General features: G+C 41.7%; 1 protein-coding gene and 1 non-coding gene across 2 annotated transcripts in view; one reads left to right on the top strand and one right to left on the bottom strand.

Annotated features, from left to right (window-relative positions):
- LOC124803427 overlaps nt 1-24,314 on the bottom strand; it is a 250,963-nt gene that overhangs the window by 165,682 nt on the left and 60,967 nt on the right. The gene's annotated exons all lie outside the window — the stretch shown is intronic.
- Trnaq-cug lies at nt 949-1,023 on the top strand. The gene has a single exon. It is a non-coding gene; the product is annotated as a tRNA-Gln (tRNA).

Here is a 24,314-nt window from a genome sequence, read left to right as displayed (position 1 = left end):
AGGAATGCAGGTAGCATTTTTCTTATCCGCAGACCTCCACAAATAGCAGTTGCTGACGGTGTAAAATCCAAATGGAAACGCCACCTCTGAACAGCAATTGATCTCCGCTCTTCCCCGTAACACACAATCCCTGAGACGCAGTCCAAATAATGCGGTCTACCACCAACGAGGATATTGTTTGTCGTTCAAGTTGACGGAACGTTTCAGGGGAAGAGAGTCAGATTATAGTTGAAAGCCTTGAGCCACTTTGCGTTGTTCGGGTACGCGGAAGAGCCTTATCAGCTTACGAAACTTACGGCTGCACAGGAAACAGCCTCATCGGCGTAGTTGTGAAACTGTCTTGGCCTTCGCTGCTTGCGTGATTTAACGTAGCCTAATAATGGAAGCACACTCGACTATCGCCTGGGGCAGACTCCCCGCATTGTCTCCCTTTTTAACGCTATTTTTTTGCTGTACTTCCCTATGTATAGCCTGTTCTCAAGTGTAAGGTTCACCTTAATTTCGTGCTTAGAATATGAGCATTTCTCTCGATATTATTCCAGGATATTTTATGTAAACACATAGTTCTCCAATGCCCACTTAGTTTACTCAACTTACTGGTGTCATATTGTTCCCTCAAAGAATTATCCATTGATTCCATTCGTCTCTCATGACAACTTTGAAGGGTTTTTTTAATGCCGACATCACTTGCCTTTAGTTGGGATGTGATCACTGAAGCTGCTCTATATTATTTCCGATCAATAATTCAGATATGCTGATGAGTCTACCTGGTCTCGTGCTTCAGACTATCTCAAACCAGAACTAAATTTTCACTCTGCAGCGGAGTGTACGCTGGTTTCTTCCAGTTGTGCTACTCCTGCAAGGTTCGCAGGAGAACTTCTGTGAAGTTTGGTAGGTAGGAGACAAGGTACTGGCGGAAGTAAAATTGTGAGGAGGGGTCGTGAGTCGTGCTCGGGTAGCTCAGTTGGTAGAGCACTTGCCCGCTGAAGGCAAAGGTCCCGAGTTCGAGTCTCGGTCCGGCACACAGTTTTAATCTGCCAGGAAGTTTCTATCTAAAACCAATTTTTCAACCCATTTTGACCCAGTTAACCCTTTTCATGAACGTTGATTAACATTCCTCGCACTTTCTTCTTTTTACATTGTTTAGCATCTGAAAATCAGCACGGCAGGCAATCCGATTTCGTCTGAAAATCGAGCTGGTTAAACAGTGTAATGTCTCGTTTAAGGACTACTTGCCTAGACAATTAAAATTTTTACCCCCTTTCTTACCAACAGTTCAATTACTTGGGACATTGAAAGTGTAGACTGTACGTGTTTGTAATACATCCCTACACAAACTGAGTTGTCTTCAATTAATGGATGACAAAATGATGAAAGTTGGGGATATTTTGCTCATAATTTCAAACATCTTTCATGCAACCTTGTAACTGTAAACAACTTTATTGCATCACGTTTTATGTACCTGAACCACTAGTTATGTCTTCCTTTGAAGTCAGTAACTGGTTTTCTAACAACTCTTATTAATAAAACATTCTCAGGTTTCAAGCCGCGTCAAGTGGCTTACTGCCCACGAGCTTTCGGCAGAGATCTCCTCTGCCATTGTCAAGTGGACAATGGCAGAGGATATCTCTGCCGAAAGCTCGTGGGAAGTAAACCACTCGACGCGGCTTGAAACCCGAGGATGTTTTATTAACGGAATCGCCATGAAAGCGTGCATACGCATATAACGATTCTTATTGTCTCTATTAGAACCATTAGTGTGTAGTCAGAATTTCGATTTGCCGCTTAGTCTTCAATCCATATCTTCAAATGGATCTGTACATCAGGCCATTTTGATGAGAACTTCTTCTGCTGTGACATTTTATGCTTCGATTTCCTTCTTGTTGCTAGTCCTGGATCGTTTTATCAGTTGTTGGAGCGCTAAACTTAGATTCAGCTATGTGATTTCATGCACTGTATGACTTCTAGATTCTATCCAACAGAATTTGGAAATATTTTGCGAGATATTCTTAACCTAAAATATCGAAAACACGCTTTTGCACATTAAAATTGCAACACCAGCAAAATAATGAAATCTTACTTAGTGCACTTGTACAATATAGTACGCAGATTACGTTATTTGTAGATGATTTGGAGACATACAAGGTGTGCAGTTAAGGGGACATTGTAGCCTATCTGAAATTCGTTGAAATTTGACATTTTCTGTTTTCTATTCTATATGTACTTTGGACTTCCCTGAACATTTTGGTACATAATACATTAAAATCAGACAATTGTGAGACCTTCAAATAATACGAATGTTGACATGTGACTGTCAAATTTTGCAGCTACGCATATACTGCCACAGTTGAGCAGTCATATCTTGGGAACTACATAGTCTAGAAGGCTGTGGATTGCTTTGTTTTGCGCCTACTGCTACGTCTCAGAAGTTGGCATTATGAATAAAAAAAATCAGTCCTATGTTTCTGATACTAGTTTTCGTTGAAAGTAGTGTTATTATCGGCTATTTTTGCAGTAAGCTAACTTCTATTGCTTTTTATACGTAAATTAAATGACTAAGAGTAAAAATAACTTCAAGAAAAGCATATTTGCGGGTAACATATGTGACACTTGCATCTTCTTCTGAAGTACTTCAAAACACGTACCGCGCGGAGTGGCCGTGCGGTTTGAAGCGCCATGTCGCGGATTGCGCGGCCCCCCCCGCCAGAGGTTCGAGTCCTCTCTCGGGCATGTGTGTGTGTGTGTGTGTGTGTGTGTGTGTGTGTGTGTGTGTGTGTGTTGTTCTTAGCATAAGTTAGTTTAAGTAGTGTTTACGTCTAGGGACCGATGACCTTGGCAGTTTGGTCCCTTAGGAATTCACACACATTGTAACATCAAAACACGTGTGCTAGCAGTGAAAGAAAGGACGATAATGTTTCTGAAGTGATCACGCCCCTTAGTAATGATATTATGGACAACGTCATTATTGATCTACAAATCCTTTCACAATTTCTTTCTGAGACTGTCTCTTGCTGTCTTTGCGGTGGTGAAGTTAAACTTTATGAGGATATTGGAGCTAGAATACTTGTCTAAATTAATTATTAAATGTCAGAAGTGCAAAAACGAAAAAGCATTTCATACTTCCACAAAGTGTTCAGGTAATGAATTGTATTAAACTAATGTGAGACTGTTCTATGGCCTTAGATCCATTGGTAAAAGTGCAAGGGCTGGTAATGTTCTCTGCACCGCGTTGAGTTTGCCAAAAACACCTTCTAGGTGTACGACATATGTAACAGCAATTGCGGACTCTGTAAATGCTGTGTGGCTGAAGATTCAATGGTTGCTGCTACATCAGAAGCTGTTGAACAAAATGAGGGTGACACAGACATCAGCATTGCTGTGGATGGATCCTGGCAAAAGCGTGGGTTTAGTTCTAAAAATGGTTTTACATCTGCAATAAGTATTGACACTGGAAAAGTTTTGGATTTTGAAGTTCTAAATAAGTACTACAAAGGTTGTACAGTGAACCAGAAGAACAGATTACTTCATAAGCAGCAGTGTATAAAAAATTATGATGGCACAAGCGGCGGAATGGGGGTAAAAGGAGCAGTTAACATTTTCCAGCATTCGTAGAAGCAGAGAGGTGTCAGATATGTGAGTTACATAGGTGATGGAGACAGCAAGGCTTTCATTGCAGTACAAAACGGTAAGCCATAGGTTGTTCCTATACAAAAACTTGAGTGTGTAAGACACGCCAATAAAAGGATGGGAACACGTCAGCATAACCTAAAAACTAAGCGGGGTAACACAAACCTGTCTGATGGCAAGACAATAAAATGCGCTGGAAGACTAATGGACAAAGTAATTGATGAATTACAGGAATATTATGGGAAGGCCATTAGAGATAACTGTGACAATTTAGGGAAGATGAAAAGAGATGTGTGGAGCACTTTCTTTCATTGAGTATCAACCGATAAAATCCATGTCATGCTTTGTGTCAACTTCCACCAAACACTTGGTGTAAATATAGGCAAGCTGAATTTTCTGGCACCCTGCATGAATTTACACATAAACATTCTCTTCCTTTGGCAGTAATGGAGGCAATCAAACCTATTTACAGAGATTTGGCAACTCCTGGGTTACTAAAGAAATGTTTACTTGGGAAAATCCAGAATGTGAATGAGTCCTTCAATAATGTTGTGTGGTGCTGTTTGTCTAAAAATGTAGTTTTTGGCCTTATGACTCTAAAGTTAGCAGTGTCTGATGCTGTAATAACTTTTAATGGTGGGAACTACGAAAGACTTAAGGTTCTGGAGAAGGCAGGGGTAAGATTTGGACAGAACACAGCTAAAGGACTGTGGGAACTGGATGAGCTTTGTGTACGTGAAGCAGAGTTAGCCCCTTAGCAAAAGACAAAAGAAGCAAGAAAGAAAAGGAGAAGGCAAGCACTGGGCTGTTGTGACACTGAAGAAGGCACAGACTATGGGCCAGGGCAATTCTAGTGAATAAAAGACGCAGAAATGTAAGTCTGTATAAGAATCTGTAATAAAAAAGTTTTCAACCTCAATATTTCTTAACTAAATTTTTTGCAATAAATGACCCATGTTCTAAAGAAGTACTGATGGCAGAGACATGAAATTTTCGCAGCATGCCAAGTGTGAGATTCAACACATATGGAACTCGAATAATTAAAATATCCTGAGTTGTTTTGTTTTTATGTTCATTTACTTACAAAATTCTGTCAAAAAATTGAGGTTTTGTAAAAACAAAGATAACATGCCCCACAATACAATTTTAGTAATAATTCCAGTTCAGTGTATCTAGAAAAGAGCATTCAATAATTATGGAAAATTGTAAGTTGGTGTCTTAAAGCGTTTCCGAGGTAATGGGTCACAAAATTCGATAATTTAACGTTGGTGACATAGCATATACAATGTCCCCTTAAGCGTATGGAGCTGAAAACCATGGCAACAACATTGGCTCTGATCTGATTGGTCAGTGAGTAGAACTGAAAAGGGCTGTGTCATTACACGCTGCTTCAACTCTATGCCATATATGATCAATCGCAGTGGTGTGCCAGTTTCTCGGCAATGCGTGACAAGATGTTTTCAGTGAGTGAGATCTGTAGGAAGTGCAGGCCAGGGCAACAGTGAACACGATCTGTATTAAGATATTACAGCACAGCCATCAAGCAGTCTTGCGTTATCTTGTTGAAAGTTTACGTCATGGAGGCCTCGAAGATAGGCCACAGCCACTGGCCTTATCACAGCAATTTAACGGCAGCTGTCTAAGTTAATGGCTATACGAACCAGAGATGATCGTGCAGTGGTCGTTTAGTGCACCAAACTGTCGCGCCACTTGCTTGGTCTCTAATCTCCTCAGAGTCTCCGAGCCTACACTCATGGATAAAAGCCTCTTCCACATTTCTCCATCCAATAATGCCTTCAGTTATTCACATCTATATTGCTACAGCACTTCCTAATATCATCCACACGCCTTCCCCCAAGCCGTCGCCGCAGCGGTTTACACTGAGGCGACAAACGTCTTGGGATGCCTCCTAATATCGTCTCGAGTCTCCTTTTGCTCAAATGGTTCAAACAGCTCTAAGCACTATGGGACTTAACATCTGAGGTCATCATTCCCCCAGACCTAGAACTACTTAAACGTAACTAACCTAAGGACATCACACACATCCATACCCCAGGCAGGATTCGAACCTGTGACCGTAGCTGCAACGCGGTTCCGGACTGAAGCGCCTAGAACCGCTCGGCCACAGTGGCCGGCTCTCATTTTGCCCGGCATAGTGCAGCAACTCGACGTAGCATGGACTCAACAAGTTGTTGGACGTCCCCTGCAGAAATATTGAGCCATCCAACCTGTATAACCATCCGTAATTGCAAAAGCGTTGCCGGTGCAGGATTTTGTTCAGCAACTTACCTCTCGATTATGTCCCATAAATGTCCGATGGGATTCAGGTCAGCCGATCGCTGTGACCAGACAATTCGCTCAAATTGTCCAGAATGTTCTTCAAACCAATTGCAGACAATCCTGGCTCGGAGATGTGGCGGTCATCCATAAAAATTCCATCGTTGTTTGGGAATATGACGTCCATGAATAGCTTCAGATGGTCTCCAAGTAGCTGAACAGAACCATCTCCAGCAATGATCGGTTCAGTTGGACCAGAGGATCCAGTCCATTCCATGTAAACAGACCCCACACCATTATGGAAACACCACCAGCTTTTTGACAACTTGGGTCTTCGTGGACTTTGCGCCACACTCGATATCTTCCATCAGCTCTTACCAACTGATATCGGAACTCATCTGACCAGGCCACAGTTTTATAGTTGTCTAGTGTCCAACTGATATGGTCGTGGGCCTAAGAGAGGCGTTCCAGGCAATGACGTGCTGTTAGCAAAGACAACCGTATCGGTCATTTGCTACCACAGATCATTAACGCCAAATTTCGCCCACTGTCCCAACGAATACGTTCGTCGTACGTCCAACATTGTTTTCTGCTGTTATTTCACGAAGTGTTGTTTGTCTGTTAGCACTGACAACTCAACGCAAACGCCGCTGTTCTTGGTCGTAAAGTGAAGGGCCTCTGCGTTGTCCATGATGAGAGGTAATGTCTGAAATTTGGTGTTTTCGACACACTTCTGACACTGCGGATTTCGGAATACCGAATTGCCTAACGATTTTCGAAATGGAATGTGCCATGAGTCTAGTCCAATCTACCATTCCGCGCTCAAAGTCTGTTAATTTACGTCGCAAAACCTCTTTACATGAATCATCTGAATACAAATGACAGCTCCGTCAATGCACTGTCGTTTTATACCTTGTGTACACGATACCACCGCTATCTGTGTACGTGTATGTCGCTAACCCTTTACCTTTGTCACCTCTTTGTATCTCTTCGAATCCACTACAGTACTTCATTGGTGCAACTGCCATACATCTGCAGGGCTTCGTATTATTATAATTATATCTACCGTAGCAGTTTGTTCCCTGATTCATTTTTTACTGTGTCGTTCCATTTCTAATTGACCAACTCGCACTCGATAAATGCTTTCGGCTTTAAAATTCCATGTCTCACTGCAGTCAGCAAAATCGGCCATTAAACACTGGTATTTCTGCTATTTCATCGAGCGACAAGACGTACGTTACCGCCGCGATGCAGCCTGTCTAGCTGCGGCTAGTTCTCTGCAGACAACGCCTGTCGCCTGTTATTTCCAGTGATCCCAGGTTTCCCTCCTACTCACAAGGGGACCCTCCATACTGTAAATCACGGATTTTGATGCGCTTCAAATATGTTGTAGAGACACTTACCCCGAGTACCTGTCTACCCGGTTTTTTGGCGACGGGCCTTGGTTTTTGAGAAAATCGATTCTGAAGTTCATTGCGCGCTCTGCATACCCTTAACGTTACAAATATTCCGAGCAAGTCAGCGTAGCGCAACGGTAAAGGTTCAGGGCTACCGCGCTGGGGGTACCGTGTTCGAATCCTGCTCGCGGAGTAGATTTTCGGCATATTTAATGGCAATTGTGATTTCGCCGTTTGATTCTTGGTTCAACTCTTCTACTTGTGGATCTTCTTCTGGCTGCACTACTGCAGAAACGCTTGGTTCTTCCATTTCACAGAATTTTTCTAACGCACGGCACTAGAGACGCTTTGCGAGCAACTGACGCTGTAGTTAGATGCGAACGTAAAGGAATGCAACTCGCATCCTCATTAGGGGAAACTAGGAGCGTGGGTTCCCGTTACGGCTAACGGTATTCACGGGAGAGGGGACGATAATGGGTGGAGATCGATTTAAGGTAATACAAGAAATGACCATTGTACGTACATTCGGAACTCCAACTGCAAACCACAAACGGAATGAACATTTGAAAAAATTAATAACAATATATCTTTACAATTTCGCACACCTTATACTGTTTTTTGATATTCTTTGAAATAAAATTCAAAAATTCGGTCGAATTTGAAGGAAAAAAGTACACAAGCAGGATTCGAAGACGGTACCTCCAGCGCGGTGGCCGTGAAACTTTACCGCTGCGCTACGCTGACTTGCTCGGAATTTATGTAATGTTACAGGTGTACAAAGCACGCAATGAACTTCAAAATCGATTTTCTCAAAAACCAAGGCCCGCCGCTAAAAAAACCGGATAGCCAGGTACTCAGGGTACGTGCCTCTACAACATATTTGAAGCGCATCAAAATACGTGATTTACAGTATGGAGAGTCCCCTTGTCAGTCATACTCTTCTTTAGTTCACCTGGTTATAAACCACGCTTGGGTCTCACTAAGCATTCCTTTGTCCCAGTTAACCCGTGGCGTGTTCATTCGGATAGAGGCGTACTATCTGATTTACGAGCCTGTTTACAAGGTTATGTTTGTTTCTTCGTAAACCAGTGCAGTGACATGTGCTCGATGTTTTTGCTACATTGTTACTCATATTTTCTTTGGATTAGTGCTGTAACAAGTTCTGACATAATCCATTAAATTTCGGGCATGCAGCCCTGTAAATTCCACGTCTTCCGCCGATATTCCGGCCACGAATTTTCCGGCCATCCATGATGTGACCCAAGAGACTCTTGACTTACAGAAAGTGGCCGTAAGAAACGGGGCTGAAATATCACGTGGATAAAAGCCTCTTCCGCATTTCTCCATGCAATAATTCCTTCAGTTATTCACATCTATATTACTACAGCACCTGGAATTTGCATGGTTACATGCCTGAAATATAATCGATTAATCACTAACCGGGAAAAAGTTGAAAATGCACATGTTCTGATACTTTTGTCCTTTTTCTGTGTCCTGATGGTGGAATGTACTAGATTTCACCAGTGTGCCTGTTCATTTAGTTTATTCTGTCCCGTGTGATAGGGCTATTGTCAGGAAGAGTAAGAACGAAGTACTCGGATTCAAAATGGTTGCGTGCTTCGTCCCTGCTTTTCAATCTATACATCGAAGGAGAAATAACGGGAATAAAGAAAACATTAAGAGTAGAGTTAAAATTTAATATGACATAATTTCAGTGATGGAATTTGCCAATAACGTTGCTGTTCTCGGTGAAAGCGAGGAAGAATCACGGGACATGTTGAATGGAATAAATGGTCTAATGAGCACACAAAATGAATAGACAGTAAACTGTTGAAAGACGAAAGTAATACGCAGTAACAGAAGCAAGATTAGCGATTAACTTAACATAAGCACTGGGGAACACGAAGTAAGCTGAAGGAATTGTGCTATCTTGCAGCAGGCCGGAGTGGCCGTGCGGTTCTGGGCGCTACAGTCTGGAGCCGAGCGACCGCTACGGTCGCAGGTTCGAATCCTGCCTCGGGCATGGATGTGTGTGATGTCCTTAGGTTAGTTAGGTTTAATTAGTTCTAAGTTCTAGGCGACTGATAACCTCAGCAGTTAAGTCGCATAGTACTCAGAGCCATTTGAACCATTTTTTTTTTCTATCTTGCAAGCAAAACCATACTTGATGGCCGGTACAAAGAGAGAAAAAAAAGCAGACTAGCGCTCCCAAGAGGCCAAATGAAGTGAACAACTGTAGGGCAAGATAGAGATTCGAAAACATCCAACAAATAATCGATTATGTAAATGAATTTGTCAGAACCATTAAAAATTAAGTCCACAATAATTGGGAATGTTTCATCCTTTATTTTAACATTAATAAGCAGATGTACTCGTGGTCTAGGGATGCCGGCACGGTAGCACAGTGTGTTGGGTCAGAGGTCTGGCTGCCCTCTGTAATAAAAAAAATTAAGTGAAGTATTCAAAGATGAATTCGGATCTCCAGAAGGGGACTGACAAGGGGGTGGTGACCTCGAGAAAAAGACAGAATAAACAACGAAAGGGTAGCGTTCTACAAGGCAAGGCGTGGAATTCCAGAAGTTTGAACGTGCTAGGAAAGCTAGAACATCTGAAAAGGGAAATGCAAAGACTCAATTTAGACATAGCGGGGATCAGTGAAGTAAAATCGAAAGAACGCAAATTTCTGGTCCGACGAGTATAGGGTAATAAAAACAGCAGCAGAAAATGGTATAACGGGAAAAGGATTCGTTGTGAATTGGAAGGTAGAGCAAGAGAATGGGTTACTGTGAACAGTACGGTGGTAGGGTTCTTCTCATCAGAATCGACAACACACCAAACTGACAACAACAGTTCAGATACACATGGTGAATCACCTAAAATTTGCACCACAGATATTGCGGAAATGGAAAGTGCTATTGATGGGCGGTTTTCACAGAATGGATTGGTAGTCAGGGGCTCCTACTGTTAGCCAATCAACAGATCGTAATAATACTTAGAAAATGTATTTTTGTGCAAACGTACGCTTTTTAAATGGAACAATGCCTGTTGACATTAACAAACTAAAAATCGGGTAAATTAGAATGTCAGTGAGGTTTTTTGCAGGATTCTAATGCGAGTTGGTTAGGAGATATCGTATTTTGAAAAGTTTCATATGGTTCAAATGGCTCTAAGCACTATGGGACTTAACGTCTGAGGTCATCAGTCCCCTAGACTTAGAACTACTTAAACCTAACTAACATAAAGATATCACACATCTATGCCCGAGGCAGGATTCGAACCTGCGACCGTAGCAGCAGCGCGGTTCTGGACTGAAGCACCTAGAACCGCTCGGTCACAGAGGCCGGCCACGAAAAGTTTACACACCGACACTCGTTTGTGCCAATGAACCTGGGCAGCTGCTGGGCACAATGCTGTTATGTTTGCTTACAGTGTTCTTATGTGTTCCTTGTGTGTGACTTTGCTAGTCAGTTAGTGTGTGACAGTCCAAGCAGTAGGTAGTGAGTGGACGATGGGTTTTACCAACGCAGAAAAAACCAGCATGCTCATGGTGTATCGAGAGTGTAGTTCGTTCTTGTGCAGTGTATGCAGCAAGACACTCTAATAAACGTCAACCAACTCGGCAATTATTTACCAACCTCTTCAAGCAGTTACGTGAAAATTGTAGTGTATCATACATACAGCATAACAAAAGGAAACAAGTGACGACAGAAGATGGGGAAATTAATGTTCTTGCTGCTGTTGCAGTTGATACGCAATCGCACGAGAAAGTGGCACGAGTCGGGCAAATGTCCTACGCATTCTCCATCGAGATAGGTTCCATCCCTATCACTTCAATCTCCATCAAGAGCTGCATGGAAACGATTATGAGAATCGTTTTAACTTATGTACAAGGGCATTAAGACAGCACACTCCAGATGTATCATGTATCTTGTTTATTGATGAAGCAACATTTACCAGTCATGGCACAAAAATAAAGCACTGTATTTCTTTTGTTGTTGAATCGTTCTGTTCCAGGTAAACTAATAAGGAAAAATATATTTCTGTACAAATACGCCGCTACAGGAAGTGCTGACCGGACACGGAAATGAATGTATGAACCGCTACAGGACGAGTATTATTCGCATTTTTACTTGGTTTGCTCTTCCGACGTGAGGATGTTCAGACATTCATTGACCTGATGGCAACACATTGAAGGTCCAAAACTCCTTTCATCACGGTCGTCAAATGTTGTGTCAGTTGGATCCAACTCACACCACTTTGTTGAGTGGGGCTTAGAACTTTCAAGTTCGAGGGCAATGAATATCTGGAGATGTTCGATTCAGAAGACCGAAACTAGTAACAAAGCAGGTAATACGCGGTGTATGGTGGTTTTATCTGTTCATTAATTTCTAAAAGCAGCTGTTGTCCCGTGTAAACGATGCTTGCATTCTCCCTTAAGGGAAAGCTTAACATTATTTTTCAAAAGCAGAGTGCTTTGCATACCATGTCGTATCCTTCGACAAAATTCTAAGTAAATTACAAGGTAGCTTTTAAATGGATGTAGTTTAAACCAACATCATACTGAGTTAGGAAGTGTAACTTCACAATAAAATTCAAGCCGACGGATTTCTTCATCTAATGGAATAAAAAGGTGATAAATAAAGAAACATAGTGTTCACCGTTTGTTCTCAACGAGGGTCTTTCCGGAACTAACGTATTGACCCAGTGTTCGAACTATATTACGTACGTTGACTACTAATTTTTGAGTCCTTCCATTAATCTCTTGTTGGTTTCTTTGTCCTGCGACAGGCAACACCAACGTTCGGAAATGGTTTCTGACATCGAGATGCGTATAAAACAGATGTGTCATTGAATTCCTCATTTCTGAACGAACTGCACTAATTCAAATCCTTAAATTCTTGCTGGAAGTATATGGAGACGATACATTGGATGTGAGTAGTGTGAGGTTATGGGTACTCCGTTTCAGTGATGATGGATGTAACATTAAGAAGGACTCTGTCCACCCCGCTTAGCTGCCTTCACTCAGAGCGTCTATCAACTCATTCGCGACGGCTAAGGAATTGTCTGCAAAGCTGAATGTCTGCTGTAATGTCTCAGACACGATTTTAAGTAAACTTGACTGTCAAAGTGAGTGGGAGATGGGTCCCTCATATGCTTAAGCAGTGCCGAAAGAATCATCGAATGAAAATATGACGGGACCTTCTGGACTAATACGAGGCTAAATGTGGAAGTTTTGTGGACACCCTCATCGCCGGAGATGAGAAATGGCTTCGACAACACGAGCCGGAATCAAAAATACAGTCCGTAGAGTGGCAACATTCGATTTCTCCAACAAAGATGACGTTCAAGACACAGCCGTCAGTAAAGTGATGCGCACTATCTTATGGAGGAGCACGAGCATGGTTGCCTTGGATGTTATGGAGCTTAAGGGAGCTGACAGTTCAGTACGCTACAAGACGAGACTGACTAAGCTGAAACCTCTAATAGTTAGTTAGTTAGTTGCATGTTCCATACATCATTTGAATGACTCTTTTATACAAATTATGTGGAACGAGGCATTTAATACGATATGTATACACGACTGGTGTTAACATTAATGAATGCTTCATTATTTTTAGTCCTACTAATGCAACTACACTCTTTTATTTTCTTTATTTATTATTTTCTTTCACTGGTTATCATTTCTTAAGAAGAAATTCGTTAATGGAATAGAAGAAGTTGTATAGGAGGAGTGATTTTAAGTTAGATTTAAAAACGTTCTCTGCTACTTGTCAGACTTTGGGTAAATGATCAAAAATCTTTATTGCTGCATATTGAACTCGTTTCTGAGCCACTGCCACCTTTGACAATAGGTAGTGAAGGTCATTTTTCCATCTAGTTTTGTAAGTATAGACATCAATGTTCTTCTCGAATTTTGGTGGCTTAGTTATGACGAATTTCACTAGGGAATGTATATATTGTGACGACGCAGTTAAAACACCTAGCTCCTTGAAGAGGCCGGCCGCTGTGGCCGAGCGGTTCTAGACGCTTCAGTCCGGAATCGCGCTGCTGCTACTGTCGCAGGTTCGAATCCTGCCTCGGGCATGGATGTGTGTGATGTCCTTAGGTTAGTTAGGTTTAAGTAGTTCTAAGTCTGGGGGACTGATAATCTCAGATGTTAAGTCCCATAGTGCTTAGAGCCATTTGAATCATCCTTGAAGAGGTACCGACATGACGTCCGTGGCAGAACACCACATATTATTGTTACTGCTCGCTTCTGTGAGATCAGTACTTCCTTGTTTGGTATGTTTTTCAAAATTTAGGGATAGTCCACTTTCGGAGAACCACTTAATAATTGTTTAGAAAATATATACTTATCCAACTCTGCTGTTGCTTTCGCTCTAATGAAATTTATTATAATACTAGTATCATCTGGAAAAACTACCAGTTTTGCTTGTTGAATGGGGAATAGGAGTGGCTTCAAAATTGAACCCTGTGAGACTCCTTTTGTGACTTTTTTCCCCTGTCACTAAAATTTTGTATCTGTCGACACTGTCTGAATTATTCAGCACAACATTTTGCGTTTTGTTTGTATGTGAAGCTATCAATTCCATAAAACTGGAGTTTTTCTGAGACAGTACATGATCTACATAATCAAAAACCTTGGAAATATCATAAAAATACCAACTGTCGATATTTTATTGTTTAAGGCTTGTACTATTCGATGAGTGAATGTATAAATAGCATTTTAAGTCGAACAACGCTTCTGGAATCCAAACTGTGATACGGTAAGCAAATTGTTCACACTTAAGTGTGCCAGCATTCTTGAGTATCTTACTTTTTGAAATAGTTTGGAGAAAAAAGGCAGTAAGGAAATTGTACGATAGTTGTTTAAGTCGGCCTTATCACCACTGTAATGAAGTGGTTTGTCAATTGTGTATTTTAACCTGACTGGAAGAATTCCCAGAAAGTTCTAAACCAGAGAGGAAGATCAGGTTTCGTTTGCAACACGATAACAGCAGCACTCACAACAGCTTTTCGACAATGGAATTCATTGTCAGATTTCGTTGGTCTGCCCTACAACATCCGCCTGACACTGCTGAAATAGCACTATGAGATTTCCATCTCTTTGGCCTTCATAAGTTGTCTACGTGGCCAACATTTGCCAGACTCTGATCCTGTTGTCAAAGCTGTCAGACAATGACTTTCTCAAGCTGGTTCAGGTTTTCACAAGGGTGGCGTGCAGGCTTTGGTTCATCGTTGACATGAGTGACTAACGAATGACTGTGACTATATGCAAAAATGACTGTAGCTGGAATTCTCATGGTTTTATCGGTTTTCTGTATCTCTTGTAGTTTCCATCTAAATGAGAGTCAGGAATGACCCTCAAGTTGCTATAATTTATTTTTTATTTAACCTCATCACATTATGGCCTCTGACCCTCTGTTGGCATAAGACGTCGCCAGCATACCAGGCAGCAAAGAGGTTATGAGAAGATCGATAGTGTGGCACAAGCAGCGAGAGAGGCCAACGACAAACTCGCAAGAAACGTACCGCCAACGCCCTCTTGGTCGCCAGTATTTAGAACGCCGCTCGGAACAGAGGCCGCAGTCAGTCATCCAGTGAGTCAACGAGTCGAGTCGTCAGCTCAGCCTCTAGCGCAGAGATAGTCAGTACCTAGGGACCAGAGTAGTGTACACAGGGGGACTTGTATTTCACCAGCAGTGAGGCTACTGTGGACTATTATGGAAGATCTTGTACCACAACAAGTAGCTTAAGTAGCTACACTACTGGCTATTAAAATTGCTACACCAAGAAGAAATGCAGATGATAAACGGGTATCCATTGGACAAATATATTATACTAGAACTGACATGTGATTACATTTTCACGCAATTTGGGTGCATAGATCCTGAGAAATCAGTACCCAGAACAACCACCTCTGGCCGTAATAACGGCCTTGATACGCTTGGGCATTGAGTCAAACAGAGCTTGGATGGCGTGTACAGGTACAGCTGCCCGTGCAGCTTCAACACGATACCACAGTTCATCAAGAGTAGTGACTGGCGTATTGTGACGAGCCAGTTGCTCGGCCACCATTACCAGACGTTTTCAGTTGGTGAGAGATCTGGAGAATGTGCTGGCCAGGGCAGAAATCGAACATTTTCTGTATCCAGAAAGACCAGTACAGGACCTGCAACATGCGGTCGTGCATTATCCTGCTGAAATCTAGGGTTTTGCAGGGATCGAATGAAGGGTCGTAACACATCTGAAATGTAACGTCCACTGTTCAAAGTGCCATCAGTGCGAATAAGAGGTGACCGAGGCGTGTAACCAATGGCACCCCACACCATCACGCCGGGTGATACGCCAGTATGGCGATGACGAATACACGCTTCCAATGTGCGTTCACCGCGATGTCGCCAAACACGGATGCGACCATCATGATGCTGTAAACAGAACCTTGATTCATCCAAAAAATGATGTTTTGCCATTCGTGCACCCAGGTTCGTCGTTGAGTACACCATCGCAGGCGCTCCTGTCTGTGATGCAGCGTCAAGGGTAACTGCAGCCACGGTCTCCGAGCTGATAGTCCATGCTGCTGCAAACGTCGTCGAACTGTTCGTGAACATGGTTGTTGTCTTGAAAACGTCCCCATCTGTTAACTCAGGGTTCGAGACGTGGCAGCACGATCCGTTAAAGCCATGCGGATAAGATGCCTGTCATCTCTACTGCTAGTGATACGAGGCCATTGGGATCCAGCACGGCGTTCCGTATTACCCTCCTGAACCCACCGATCCCATATTCTGCTAACAGCCATTGGATCTCGACCAACGAGAGCAGCAATGTCGCGATACGATAAATCGCAATCGCGATAGGCTACAATCAGACCTTCATCAAAGTCGGAAACGTGATGGTACGCATATCTCCTCCTTACACGAGGCATCACAACAACGTTTTACCAGGCAACGCCGGTCAACTGCTGTTTGTGTATGAGAAATCGGTTGGAAACTTTCCTCATGTCAGCACGTTGTAGGTGTCGCCATCGACGCCAACCTTGTGTGAATGCTCTGAAAAGGTGATCATATGCATATCACAGCATCTTCTTCCTGTCGGTTAAATTTCGCGCCTGTAGCACGTCATCTTCGTGGTATAGCAATTTTAATGGCCAGTTGTGTATCTTATTCTTATGAATAAAGGACCCACTTAATACATACGTGCAGTTGTGTTACGGAAAGAGAATACTGGCCACCAAACAGGATCCTCTCCTTGCTTCTCATACTACAGGTTGACAGTGACAACCAGATGACACGCAACCCTCTCTCACATCAGACCTGAATTCCACACATACAGTTTCTTTTTACATCGTAGTTATCTACGAAATAACAATTTTAATATGACAAATAGTAATATAATAACTTTACCAGAATTAAAAATGATTTGATTACACGTAGAGACAGTGTGAATAAATAGTAGTAACAACGAATTAAGTTGATACTACCAGTATTATTACTAAACTGCTGCTGCTGATGCTGTTCCCACTATAATAACAATAATAGTCGCAGTGGCGGACACAAGAAAGTAGCTACAGGAGTAAAAAACTTAAGTTTTTTTATTCAGCGAGATCTGAGGGAGGAAAATTTGAGTACGCTGCGTCAGCTCAAGAGAAAGATCTGGTTGAAAAGAAAGATGTAATTGGGTAACGAGTGCGTACAGAGACAAAGATAGACACTATACTTGCTTCAGTACATACGTCGTTAATTGTCTTTTGAAACTGAAGGTGTTATTAAGTTCTCTGATATGATAAGGACCTCGCGAAAATGGAATGAATTCGATTGCGGCAAACACCATATAAAAATTTCGTAGAGATGTGCACGAGGAACGCGTATAACGCTAAACGCTACATGTTCAAGCCATGCAGTTCCTTACCTTATCGGCAGGCCCGCTGGATCTGAAATGAGGTGCTCTCACTCCAGCTGGGTGATAAGCTCGGAGCGTGCGGATGCGGCTATCCGGTTTCTTTGCTTCGTCTAAAATCTGTGGAAACTTACCGCGAGGTCGAGGTTGCTGTTCCTGTCGCAGTCTGCGGGAACTAAGGTGGCTTTGCTTTTACTATCGCTGAGTGGTTTCCCCTCCCCCCATGAACCATGGACCTAGCCGTTGGGGGTGGGGGGTGGGGGGAGGTGGGGAGGCTTGCGTGCCTCAGCGACACAGTTAGCCATACTGTAGGTGCAACCACAATGGAGGGGTATCTGTTGAGAGGCCAGACAAACGTGTGGTTCCTGAAGATGGGCAGCAGCCTTTTCAGTAGTTGCACGGGCAACAGTCTGGATGATTGACTGATCTGGCCTTGTAACACTAACTAAAACGGCCTTGCTGTGCTGGTACTGCGAACGGCTGAAAGCAATGGGAAACTACAGCCATAATTTTTCCCCAGGGCATGCAGCTTTACTGCATGATTAAATGACGATTACGTCCTCTTGGGTAAAATATTCCAGAGGTAAAATAGTCTCCCATTCGGATCTCCGGGCGGGGACTACTCAAGAGGACGTCGTTATCAGGAGAAAGAAAACTGGCGTTCTACGGATCAGAGCGTGGAATGTCAGATCCCTTAATCGGGCAGGTAGGTTAGAAAATTTAAAAGGGGAAATGGATAGGTAAAAGTTAGATAAAGTGGGAATTAGTAAAGTTCGGTGGCAGCAGGAACAAGACTTATGGTCAGGTGAATACAGGGCTATAAATACAAAATCAAATAGGGGTATTGCAGGAGTCGGTTTAATAATGAATTTTAAAAAAAATAGGAGAGCGGGTAAACTACTATAAACACCATAGTGAACGCATTATTGTGGCCAAGATAGACACGAAGCCCACGCCTACTACAGTAGTACAAGTTTATATGGCAACTAGCTCTGCAGATGATGAAGTAATTGAAGAAATGTATAATGAAATAAAAGAAATTATTCAGATAGTGAAGGGCGACGAAAATCTAATAGTCATGGGTGACTGCAATTCGGTAGTAGGAAAAGGGAGAGAAGGAAACGTAGTAGGTGAATATGGATTGGGGCTAAGAAATGAAAGAGGAAGCCGCCTGATAGAATTTTGCGCAGTGCACAACTTAATCATAGCTAACACTTGGTTCAAGAATCATAAAAGAAGGTTGTACACATGGAAGAAGCCTGGAGATACTGACAGGTTTCAGGTAGATTACATAATGGTAAGACAGAGAATTAGGAACCAGGTTTTAAATTGTAAGACATTTCCAGGGGCAGATGTGGACTCTGATCACAATCTATTGGTTATGAACTGTAGATTAAAACTAAAGAAACTGAAAAAAGGTGGAAATTTAAGAAGATGGGACCTGGATAAACTGAAAGAACCAGAGGTTGTACAGAGTTTCAGGGAGGGAATAAGGGAACAATTGACAGGAATGAGGGAAAGAAATACAGTAGAAGAATGGGTAGCTTTGAGAGATGAAGTAGTGAAGGCAACAGAAGACCTAGTAGGTAAAAAGACGAGGGCTAGTAGAAATCCTTGGGTAACAGAAGAAATATTAAATTTAACTGGTGAAAGGAGAAAATATAAAAATGCAGTAAATGAAGCAGGCAAAAAGGAATACAAATGTCTCAAAAATGAGATCGATAGGAAGTGCAAAATGGCTAAGCAGGGATGGCTAGAGGACAAATGTAAGGATGTAGAGGCGCATATCACTAGGGGTAAGACAGATACTGCCTATAGGAAAATTAGAGAGACCATTGGAGAAAAGAGAACCATTTGTATGAATATCAAGAGCTCAGATGGAAGCCCAGTTATAAGCAAAGAAGGGCAAGCAGAAAGGTGGAAGGAGTATATAGGGCTCTATACAAGGGCGATGTACTTGAGGACAATATTATGGAAATGGAAGAGGATGTAAATGAAGATGAAATGGGAGATATGATACTGCGTGAAGACAGAGCACTGAAAGACTTAAGTCGAAACAAGACCCCGGGAGTAGACAACATTCCATTAGAACTACTGACAGCCTTGGTAGAGCTAGCCCTGACAAAACTCTACCATCTGGGTGACCAAGATGTATCAGACAGGCGAAATACCCTCAGACTTTAAGAAGAATATAGTAATACCAATGCCAAAGAAAGCGGGTGTTGAAAGATGTGAAAATTACCGAACTATCAGTTTAATAAGTCACGGCTGCAAAATACTAACGCTAATTCTTTACAGACGAATGGAAAAACTGATAGAAGCCGACCTCAGGGAAGATTGGTTTGGATTCCGTAGAATTGTTGGAATACGTGAGGCAATACTGACCCTTCGACTTACCTTCAAAGATAGATTAAGGAAAGGCAAACCTACGTTTGTAGCATTTGTAGACTTAGAGAAGGCTTTCAACAATGTAGATTGGAATACTCTCTTTCAAATTCTGAAGGTGGCAGGGGTAAAATATAGGGAGCGAAATGCTATTTACAATATGTACAGAAACCAGATGGCAGTTATAAGAGTCTAGGGGCATGAAAGGGAAGCAGTGGTGGGGAAGGGAGTGAGGCAGGGTTGTAGCCTATCCCCGATGTTATTCCACCTGTATATTGAGCAAGCAGTAAAGGAAACAAAAGAAAAATTTGGTGTAGGTATTAAAATCCACGTAGAAGAAATAAAAACTTTAAGGTCGCCGATGATATTGTAATTCTGTCAGAGACAGCAAAGGGCCTGGAAGAGCAGATGACCGGAATGGACAGTATATTTAAAGGAAGATATAAGATGAACATCAACAAAAGGAAAACGAGGATAATGGAATGTAGCCGAATTAAGTCGGGTGACGCTAAGAGAATTAGATTAGGAAATGAGACATTTAAAGTAGTAGATGAGTTTTGCTATTTGGGGAGCAAAATAACTGATGATGGTCGAAGTAGGAGGATATAAAATGTAGACTGGCAATGGCAAGGAAAGCGTTTCTGAAGAAGGGAAATTTGTTAATATCGAGTCGTTTCTGTCGTTTCTGAAAGTATTTGTATGGAGGTTGGCCATGTATGGAATTGAAACATGGACGATAAATAGTTTGGACAAGAAGAGAATAGAAGCTTTCGAAATGTGGTGCTTCAGAAGAATGCTGAAGATTAGATGGATAGATCACATAACTAATGAGGAGGTATTGAGCAGAATTGGGGAGAAGAAAAGTTTGTGGCACAACTTGACTAGAAGAAGGGATCGGTTGGTAGGACATCTGTAGGCCTGGAGGGATCTTCAGTTTAGTGTTGGAGGGCAGTGTGGAGGTAAAAATCGTAGAGGGAGACCAAGAGATGAATACACTAAGCAGATTCAGAAGGATGTAGGTTGCAGTAGGTAGTGGAAGATGAAGAAGCTTGCACAGGATAGAGTAGCATGGAGAGCTGCATCAAACCAGTCTTTGGACTGAAGACCACAACAAGAACAATTGGTTTCTGATCTCTGTCTGGTGGCGGGTGCCAAGTACAAGCGTTCGGCTGCTGTAAGAGTTCTATTAAATCAATCTGTTGTTATTTTCGCTGCCTGTATGACTCCACAACGATCGAGAAGTTGGTGCTCCGTTCTCACCACCCTGTCTATCATCCTGTAATGTCATCGCGACCTGCTGTGAGCTCTATAACATTCTCATCCTGGCCCCCTACTCCTGTTTCAATTTGTAAAACAAACAAAGAAGTTAAACGTTTTATGTAATAAAACGTTTCATGTAATAAAATCTTCATGAAATTCGCCTTCCTCTTCTTCTTCTCATCATGTATTTGACCTTAGTGAGCTGTTACGACTTCATGGGATTTATTTCCATCGTTTCTTTGGTCAGTCCCAAATTTCTTCTTCTCATTGGCTTGTATCTTATTGGTGCTTTTGGTAGTCTTCTTTCGCTCATACGTTCTAGATGGTCTATCTGTTTTTTATGTTGTGTTTTATCGCTTAGGTTGTATATTTGCAACTCTTGCCCAATCTTCTCACTCTAAATAGCTCTTGTTTAGAACATCCTTTTACAAAGGTAGAAATTTCATTTCCGCTGTTTGTACGCGACTTATACACCCATACGATAGTTTGCAAGAGGGGGTCATACGGGGTGGGGGCAGGGAAGAGGGGAGGGGGGGGGGTAGAGTTGAAGTATTTTTGATATTTTGGAAGACGAATGGTGACATGTAAGTAGCCATAAAAAACTTCCAATTCCAATCCTGTTAAAAACGTACATAATACAGTCTTTTAAATCATTTTCTTGAAATAAAAGCTCTTGATTACACTATCTTTTCCCATATATCCATGAATCATTTCCATAAAGCGGCATAGAGACTTTATAGAACCTCAGCTGGGCGTACTTCCAGGTTTACTTTTTAGTGTTCTTTCTATTGTCCCCCAAATCATTTGGAACTTATTTAACATACATATATTTCTCTGTTGTCATCAAAAGATACGTTGTATCCAAAGTAGCGAAATTTAAAGATTTGTTCAATTACTTCATTATTGATCATTATTTTAGCCCTTGTGGGGTTTCTTCCTATAAAGCGATCACTTTTGATTTCCTTATGGAAAATTGTGTATTATATTGAGTTGAGCAGAGCTGTAACTCATGTAATGCTCTTTGCAGTCCATCTTCCACTTTATCAATATGCACCAGGTCGTCAACAAATAGCAGTTTCTTAATAAATTCACTATGTCCTTCGATAATACCTAGAGTTGGAAGTGTATTTTGCCACATTTGAGTGGTGCTGTGTATTCGCATATCTTTGTCTAAATCTTTAACTTAAAATTAATACTTACTGTTCTCTTCCTTTCTGCAGAAATATCTGTGTTCAAATACAGGCTCTTTATTGCTGTGTAAGGTGTCAGGCATATCCAACACCTTCCATGAAAACCCTGACATCATAGCAAATCCGGCAGTGGTGCTGTGCATTCGCATATCTTTGTCTAAATCTTTAACTTAAAATTAATACTTACTGTTCTCTTCCTATTTGCAGAAATATCTGTGTTCAAATACAGGCTCTTTATTGCTGTGTAAGGTATCAGACATATCCAACACCTTCCATGAAAACCCTGACATCATAGCAAATCCGGCAGTATGTCACATAGCTGCGAATAAATCCTGACATTAAATTAACCAAAGTAATATGATCAACGAGTGAGCAAATGGAATACCACAGACTAACACAAGAATGCCTAAATGCATGTCATACCTTCCTACCGTGAAACAGACGCAGTTCCGAGGGAAAAAACGAGAACAGAAGCCGAGAGCAGAGTCGTGTAGGCTAGGAGGCCCTACGATAAGGGACGGACACCCACGTCGCCAGCCGCCAGGACCACCCCCCAGCCCATGTTAAAAGATAGAGCCCTCCAGAAGAACAGTAGCGATCTTACGATAACACTAAAAGGACCACACCAACTGAAAATTTTAGCGTGAGACTATATGCGTCTCTGTTACGTTGCAAACGTTAAAAACATTGCCCCACCATAAAAAGTATAACGTTTCTCATAGGATAGACAGAATTTTTGTAGGCGGAGCTTACGGTTAACATTGAGACCCTGATTGATCACTTGAAAACACAGCCAGATACCCTTTTTTTAAACCAACTTCGGTAAATTGTAGTAAGGAGAAGTGAGGAGAGAGTTGTTTCCGAGATGGTGAGGTGTGTGGAGCTGCGCCGCCTGCCGCCTGCCGCCCCCTGACGCTGCCTAACCAACGACAAGGTAATTAACGCACGTGATGTCGCATAAGGCTTCACTCAGAACTGCAGATGTCTCATCTGTTACATCCCCTTTTTGCATAATACTAATGTCGATCGTCAATTAAAGCTCATGGTATTCACATTTGCAACTAGAAGTTAAAAACTGAAACGCGGTGATTTTTCTGTTATATAATTATTGAGAAGCCACATCCACCACTGTATTTTACGACAAGTTAAATAAGTAATTAAAGATAATTGAGAGACTCTGTAGACAATTTTTGATAGTTTTCTCTTTTATGAAACTTAATTTAAACCTAGATTATAGATGTGATATGGCATAGGCCATCCTTCGATCCATTGTAGAACTTGGAAACCCATTCAGGGAATATTCGTTCTCATTTTTGTTGAACGCAGTTGGTTTTTATCATCCTGTATTAAAATATTTCCTTTTATCAATAGTGCAATTTATAAACAATGTTTTGTGAGTAGAATAAAATTTCCAGTGGTAAACTTAACTGCTTTTTCGACGTTATTTTACCAGCTAACTAAAAATAGGAAAGTCTTGAACCCCTTCCACTAAATTTAGTTAGTATTAAGATTCTTTTACAGGGAGTGCAGTGGAGCTGACGCTGAAATCATTAAGTATTTGATTATATCATCGCTAGTCTCACTGAACTCTTCTGAACTCTACATGTCATGTGGGGTCTGGCGTCTCCTTACCAGCAACAGGTCCCAGGTTCAAACTAGTTAATTCCCTAAAAAACATGCTCAGAGCGTCGTTGCGCGAAAGTGGTAGGAAGACACGATGTAGAACAACCAGACACCACACAGAACGTTAGAGAATGGCGACCCTGCCAGGATGGTAAAATACCATGATTGAAGGTCGACCACATGCCCAACTAAGTCAGAAAAATATCCTGTTAAAAAATTTTCGTAATAAAATGTTTTTTTTGAAAGGCATAAATAGTTGGAAACAGTAGCTGCAGCGATAGATAGTAAGAAAGGATTGAATAGAAAGTGAGACATTCTAGCAGAGACAATAGCATAATTAAGTTATGAATTGTAATATTGTTAGAATTAAGTTTTCTCTCCAATGAAAGCGCACAGATAGCGGATACATGGGTTGACAAGTTGGTTCTGACCCAACAAGTAAGTGAATGGATTATCAGTCTTGGGTATAATAAGTGTCAAGTCGTGTGAACAAAAAGTGTATGAAACGCGTGAGATCGTATGAGCGCATGTTGAGAAGTAGGGCGCATGAATTGCTTTTAAAACAGAAAATAAGGGATTCGGAAAGATTAGCAATGGCAGATCGAGACATTGACCGAATTGAGGTAGAGACCCGGCATGAAAATGGACAGAGAATAGA

Source organism: Schistocerca piceifrons, chromosome 6 (assembly GCF_021461385.2).
Source record: "Schistocerca piceifrons isolate TAMUIC-IGC-003096 chromosome 6, iqSchPice1.1, whole genome shotgun sequence".
Lineage (NCBI taxonomy): Eukaryota > Metazoa > Arthropoda > Insecta > Orthoptera > Acrididae > Schistocerca > Schistocerca piceifrons.
This window is presented reverse-complemented; position numbering and strand designations above follow the sequence as displayed.